Raw genomic sequence first — 7,292 nt, 5'->3', positions numbered from 1 at the left:
GGACACACAATCTTCCAAAAAGACGTTACATTTAGCCACACGTCTCAGTTTTGGGATTTCATGTGGACTTTTTTTTTTTTTTTTTTTCCTTTTTTTTTTATATCGCTCATTTTGAGTTTTTGTCTTTTATGGAGGTATTTGACGGAGCAACCACTTTGCAGTAGACTGCAGCTAGCAATAAACTAAGAACCGCCCATGCCCAGATAAATAAAAGGCCCATCGCACGAAAGCATTCGTGCATGGGCCTTGATTTAACCCGGTTAGGCACTCGGCAATGCTAATGCAGGCGCCTCCCCCGGCCGGCAATGCAATTCGGGGGCGACTAACCAGCGTTTAACCGGGTCTTGGTTGAGGGCTCACGGGTCGGAGGCGCATCGGTTTTAAGGATGTGATCATGTCTGGTACTTGCGTTGTGAGGCGTCGCCGACGTATTCTTTGCGTGTTTGCGTGTTGCGTCGTGCAAAAAACTTTTCACGTAGATCAACCACGTCATTGCCACCAGGATACTATCGTTTGAGATTTTGTACAGAGAGAGGTTGAGGACTCGCATTTGTCTCTGTTTTGCCTGGGGGGGGGGCTGGGGGGGTAACTAGAACACCTCCCGTCTGGTTCAGTTCGACTAGAAAAACCGGCTGGTTGAACTCCGTGCCCAGCCTACGATGTAAAAAACGGCTGGCGAGGGGTGTTGGTAGTGTAGAGGGCCGTGTTTAGTCGCTACACTACTGCTAAAGTAACGCTCCACTTTCTCTTGAACCGGCCAGCTAACTACCTGAACCGAGACCCGGTGTCTTCACATCATAACCGATCGTCATCATGGAGAAACACAACGTAACCTACGAGAAAGACGACAAAAAAACATACCACTCCTCGTAAATAATTCTGACGATAATAACATAAGTCATTTACGTGAACACTACACGGACCAATTTTTTTTTTATTAGGACTTATAAACTGAAGATTTCCCGTTTTGTTTACATTACGATGTTGAAAACACGTCGAAAGAAATTTCTAAGACAATTTAATTACCGATTATTTTTAACGTACAAAAAGTAGCGTCATTATACACAAACAAATTTTACACACGTGATCGGCGCAAAAATTTCGTCCGGCCGACTTACAGACCGGGGTCCGACTTAAAACATCAAATATGTTGTAGACCGGGTTTGACTTACACAATCAACTTTATCGGGACGGGATCAAACATTGCGGAGTACAAGTTATGTAATACAAAGCCAGTGGGTTTTTTTTGTTAAGTTAGGTTCGACTTGAAGTTAATACACCGGTCGACCATAGCCATCGTTCCTTATGTGTTACGTATCCGTTTACCACCGAAATTAAATACTGGTGTCGTAGCATGGTTTTTTTTTTTTGTCACTTGTAGCATGCAACGTACGGCGCTGATTGGTTGACTTAGCGGATTAATGGAATTGTGCACGTGGCCCACTCGGCGTGGTCGATGTGAGTTTTTTTGCTAATATGCCAGACTCAATGAGGGTTCAGATAGATAAAACCCTCAACAAATTACTTTTTTATATATACAAACCTTTTTTGGCCCCCCTATGACCCAAAAGGTATGATTATCTTGGGTGTATTATTTGATACACTAAATTTTAATTAGGTACTAACACAAATGGGGCCACCCTACCGTTCCCCCCCCCCCACTTTTTGTTATTTAAGTCCCCTATAATATAGGGTCGATTTTTTCGGTTACCCCCGGGATAAATTTTTAATTGTTTTCCCTTAATGAATCAAACTGGGACTGGGCACTTACCCTGTATCGTAACCCCCCAATACTTGTGGGGACCCCCCGATCCAAACCCTCCGGGGCCCCGTTACCTTTGCAGCCATTTAGATTAGCCGCCCTCCCGTGTGGGGGGGGGTATCTGCCCCATGTGAGGACGGATGGCACTTATTAAACTGGGCACTTCAGTCGATTTAACTACAATTTCACAAAGTTGTTGATCGCCGACGATCGATTCGAGAACCGTATTAGCACGTGCCACGGACGACGGTACGTGATTATTTTGCGGTATAAAGGTAAAAACTAGGTTTAGTTTTCATCCAGTAGTCACGGACGTGCAATATAGTTAATCTTTATTATTATGTTGTGATTCTAATACATTCCCGGACACCCTCCTTATTGATAGACCTTACGACCCACATCACGACGGCTTCCGCCCCGTGAAAGTCCTTCCGCCTGTGCCACGCTGGTTTTGAGTGACTTGATCGTCGGTCCCTTCTTTCGTTGTTTTGTTGATCATTCCTATCGTAATTCTTTTCATGTAGACAAATGTCCGACCGCGATCTTCGAAAAAGGGCATAACACACAAGGCGACGGGTAATAACCGGAAAAGCATGACATGTGGCCTTTAATATCCATTAGCACAGCTAGCTAACCAGATGCTAACAACAACAATGCAAATAGTGAGTTTGGTAGAAATATACTGTATAATAGTAAAGTTATTCAAGATAATGCCATATTTATTGAAGATTTTACATTATAAATATTCCCCAAAATTATTCAAAAGTATATTCTTCCAAACTCCTTGCTGTAGTATGACACACAGGAGACTATTGATGTGTGTGGTGAGTTTGGTAGTAATAAGCTGTATAATAGTGATTGAATATTATTGTATTCTCTTTTTTCAGAGTTGCACTTTGCAGACGGTCCCTGAGCACTCGTTTCTACTCCGGCTGCGGATAGAGACCAATGTAATGGGTCCAGCTCGGAGGACGGCGCGTATTGGCTTTTTTTGATCAAAATGTGATTGTAGTTCGTTATTGATCCGTGAAATCAGAATCTCCCGATATCGTTCCAACTTTACTGAACTAAGCCAGAAGACCGTCTCATTTCGTAGACCGCTCGGTTTGCTGTTCCTTCACTTTATTTTTATATACATTTATTTTGGACGAAAACTTAGCGTGAGTAAAGGCATGTGTGGCGTGAGATATGGGTTAATCGCGTGACTCTCACGCTCAATGCGTGAGTGTTGGCAGCCCTGGTACATACACACATGCATGTATTAAGAAGTATCCACAACTTCTACATGGTGTCAGAAGACGGCACGAGCCTCTCCTCTCCTCTGGAGAATGTTTTTCCACGGACCGTGCAAACGCTAACTAGCTGGCTGAAGCTAGCCCCAGCTACAATGGCGGATGGATTTCGCCGTCCGGACCCTGTTAAGTTTGAAGCAAACGTCGCGGAGAGCTGGCGGACCTTCGAGAGGGAGTATGCAGTGCATGACATTAAGGATTTTGGGAGATGGCCCTGTTGGCCATCTATGCTAATTTACAGATGGTCCTGAGCCCAATAGAGATTGCCCTGAAAAATGCGCGCAGACAAAATGGCACAAAGGGTTTGGGGGGCCTCCCCCTAGAACATTTTGATTTTTGCAGGTCTTAGATGCTGTCTGGTGCATTCTCTCGACTGAATTATAAGATGAACCACCACAATATTATATTTTACAATTTCAATTTTATTCTTCATTTCACTTGTTTGTTTGTTCTTGTTTGTGTTTGCTCGCTTGCATGCCCTGCATAGCTATAAGAAATACTTAAGTTGTTGGTCAAGACACTTTCCATCTGATGAAGGCAAAGGCCTTCCCAGATGTAAAAAAGTAGAAAACATTACATTCAGTTGTAACTGCCAAAACAAACATTATTTACACTGTGGAAGCTATTCACATTTATTTCGTGTATTTATTTGTTTTGTAGAGCTAGCTAATTTGCAGCCATGTAATTTATGTTAAGTTGTGTTCCAGTTGGGATGCTTTTATTTTGAAGGTGATGGGTCAATTTGGGCACGCAGCTGGGTGTATTTAGGACAATCGGGGCACAGCAGCAGCGAGTGAGCACCGGGAAGGTGTATGGTTTTTTTACCAGCATCAGAGCAGTATCAAGGCTGAGTCTAGCAAATATTGACACCACGTTTGCTGTTTTGTTCTTGCCGAGGTGAAGACAATAAACACCACAAAACGTTGATGCCTTGACTGGACAATGGACTCATTTACTCACTCATGATCTGCGTAAGATCCGCCATACCTGGTGCCTCAGTGGCCTTTTAAAGTTTTATTGTTGTTGACAAATAGCCACTACATAAAGTAAAAAACCTCCCTTATTGAAGCGGACACTTTTATTGTTTTTTTTTGTGGATTTTTTGCACTGCATGGACGTTTGGACTGGAATCACCACCACGCTCAAACGGAGATGATCATGCTGATCAAAGGACAAAGGAACATGGACGCCGACGCATCAGCGTTTTGATCTGGACGATCTGTGACAAGCTCATCTTGACTTGTGAAACTTTGAATTGCCTGTAAAGACGTCGGAGAACAGAGGATACACCCACGCTTAATGAACGCCGCACAAACCTACTCGCCACAACAACATAACATTGGTATGTGAAGGCAGTAATCTGTCAGCTTAATTTGAAAAGATGCAACTTATTTGGAGTGACTGAATTACTGTTTCTGCTACAGTTGATGAATATTGGAGTTGTTGACTTGAGAAAGACATTTATCATAAAGTCTCCGACGTGAAGTGTCAATATAATTACTGTGAGATCAATCAGACAATATTGGAGCAGCTGGTTGAACAAACGAGACAATGCCTGTCGTGATTCAAATGTTTCAGTGTGGAGAATTTTGCTCCGCCGAGCCCTCGTACAAGGGGCCTCAGTTACCCAAAAGCTGACGTTTTTACATAGAAACGTGCCAAGAAAGAGACGGCAAAAATCGCGGCGCAAAAATACATAACTCCAATCCGTGCTCTGGAGGAAAATCTACGCTAAGTGACAGTCTGTGCTAAGCTCATTGCGCAAACTTCATCAATGTCGTTATGAGGGACGCTAAGGACATACATGAGTCTTTCATGTTAGAGTAAATGTTGGAACGATAATTGCAGATTCGGATTTCACGATCAACTAAGGTCATGAACAAAGAGCGTTGTTCAGCACAAATTACTCGTCTCCTAACGTACCGTGTAAGAGTTGACAACAAACTACAATTCACATGTGATAGAAAGAAAAAGCCAAGATGCGCCGTCCTCCGAGCTGGACACATTCATTGTCTCTTTCCGCAGCCGGGAAGAAACGGAGTGCTCAGTGGACCCGTCTGCAAAGGCAACTCCCGAAAAAGAGCAAACAATAATACGTATCGAATCACTTCACTGATTATACGTATTATTTCTACCAACTCGGACCTCACAGTATCAATAGTCCTGTTTACTCATTACTACAAGCAGAGAGTTTGGAGATATATGGTTTGATTAATTTTGGTGATATTTGTATATGTAAAAGTCCTCAAGTAAATATGCATTTCTTCATTGTCTTACAATAACGTTAGTATTCATCACAGTACTAGTTCTCTCCCAAGTCTCTACTACAACACAGTCATAGTGTCCTGTGGTCATACTACAGCAGGAGTTTGAAGAATGTGCTTTGATTAATTTGGTGAATATTTATAATGTAAAATCTCAATTATAATAGGTATGCGATCATCTTTCAATAGACGATTACTATTATACAGGATAATTTCTACCAAACCACTACACACATCATAGTGTCCTGGTGGGTCCATGACCTACAGCAGAGAGTTGGAAGAAGCTAGGTTGACTTAATTTTGGGGGTAAGTATTGTATAATGTAAAAATCCTCAATAAATATGGCAGTCATCTTCTATAACGTTACTAGTTACACAGTATATTTCCTCCAAACTCACTACACTATCTCATAGTGTCCGTTGGTCATACTACAGCAGAGAGTTTGGGAGAATGTGCTTTTGATCTATTTGGTGAATATTTATAATGTAGAAATTCAATAAATATTGCATTCATCTTCAAGTAACGTTACTATTATACAGTATCTTTCTCCAAACTCCACTACACACAGTCCAGTAGTGCCTGTGTCGTATTACTACAGCAGAGATGGAGAATTTGCTTTTGATTAAGTTGGTGAATATTTGATATGTAAACTCTCAATAAATATGGATCAACTCACTAACGCGTTTACATATATACAGGTATCTTTCTCCCAACATCCGACCTCACACATCAATAGTCCTGTTGGTCATATACAGCAAGGAGTTTGGAAGAAATGTGCTTTTGATTCTAATTTTGGTGAATATTTTATGTAACATCTCGAATAAATATGCACATCTTCAATAAACGTTTACTATGTAATAACAGTGTATTCTCCCAAACCTCACGTACGACACATCATAGTTCGCTGGTGGTATGACTACAGCAGAGAGGTTTGGCAGAATATGCGTTGTTTGATTATTTTGGTGAATATTTTAATGTAAAAGCCTCAATAAATAGCATCATCCTTCAATAAGCGTGTTACTATTATACACTATATTTCTCCCAACTCACCTACACCAGTCAATCTTCCGTTTGGTTGATACTACAGCAGAGAGTTGGAAGAATGTGCTTTTGATTAATTTGGTGAATATTTATATGTAAAATCTTACAATAATATTAATATAATTCTTCAATACTTCACTGATCGGTCTGCGTGGTGCCGCCGCTGGACTGGTCTATACAGTGGATTGCTACAAACTCACTCAGACATTAATGGTCTCTAACTGCACACTACAAAACGTGTAATTATGAAAACGTATTTGAATGTCGTTATGTTACTTTAACTGTATGTTAAGTATAAGTTACTGTACAAACCAGGAGACCCCTTACTTTAACCAGAAGCCTATGAATTAACTCAAAAAAGATCTCCTATTTATTCATAACATGCACTGTTTTATTGTCTGTTCATTACTTAACTTTACAGATCTGAATATTATACATGGTATCACCTACATCAAATCAAGATCCATCAAAAGTGAACAGTCCATTTGTAATCACTCAATAAACTGACATCACTACACATCGAGTATGGTATACAAATATATTTAGCACACTCTTGTATATATAAATTAAACATGAAACAGAGCTTGCATTAGCTATGAAACAGTGAAATAAGTTAAAATTGAAAAAAAAACATTTCAGGCTTTTCACCTATCTTACTGTACAATATTAATGAACAACAACTAGCGTAATGTAATGTCGGATCTAGGAAACTCATACATCTGCTGACTAACTTTATCTGTAAAGGACAGATAATTTAACATCTTACATAAGAATATAAAAATTTAAAACTATGGACAGGTGACTTATTATCATACTTCAGCTTCGCCCAAATCTTAGGCAAAGCCTTTTCTGGATTCTTTTGTTTTGTAAAAATTCGCTTCATTTTGCCGGAATTGAAATCATGGCTGGTCTGGATTTCCCCCACATGCCATT

The sequence above is a fragment of the Notothenia coriiceps genome, unplaced genomic scaffold (genome assembly GCF_000735185.1).
Source record: "Notothenia coriiceps isolate Sejong01 unplaced genomic scaffold, NC01 NC01_scaffold00026225, whole genome shotgun sequence".
Lineage (NCBI taxonomy): Eukaryota > Metazoa > Chordata > Actinopteri > Perciformes > Nototheniidae > Notothenia > Notothenia coriiceps.
Note: the sequence above shows the minus strand (reverse complement) of the source record.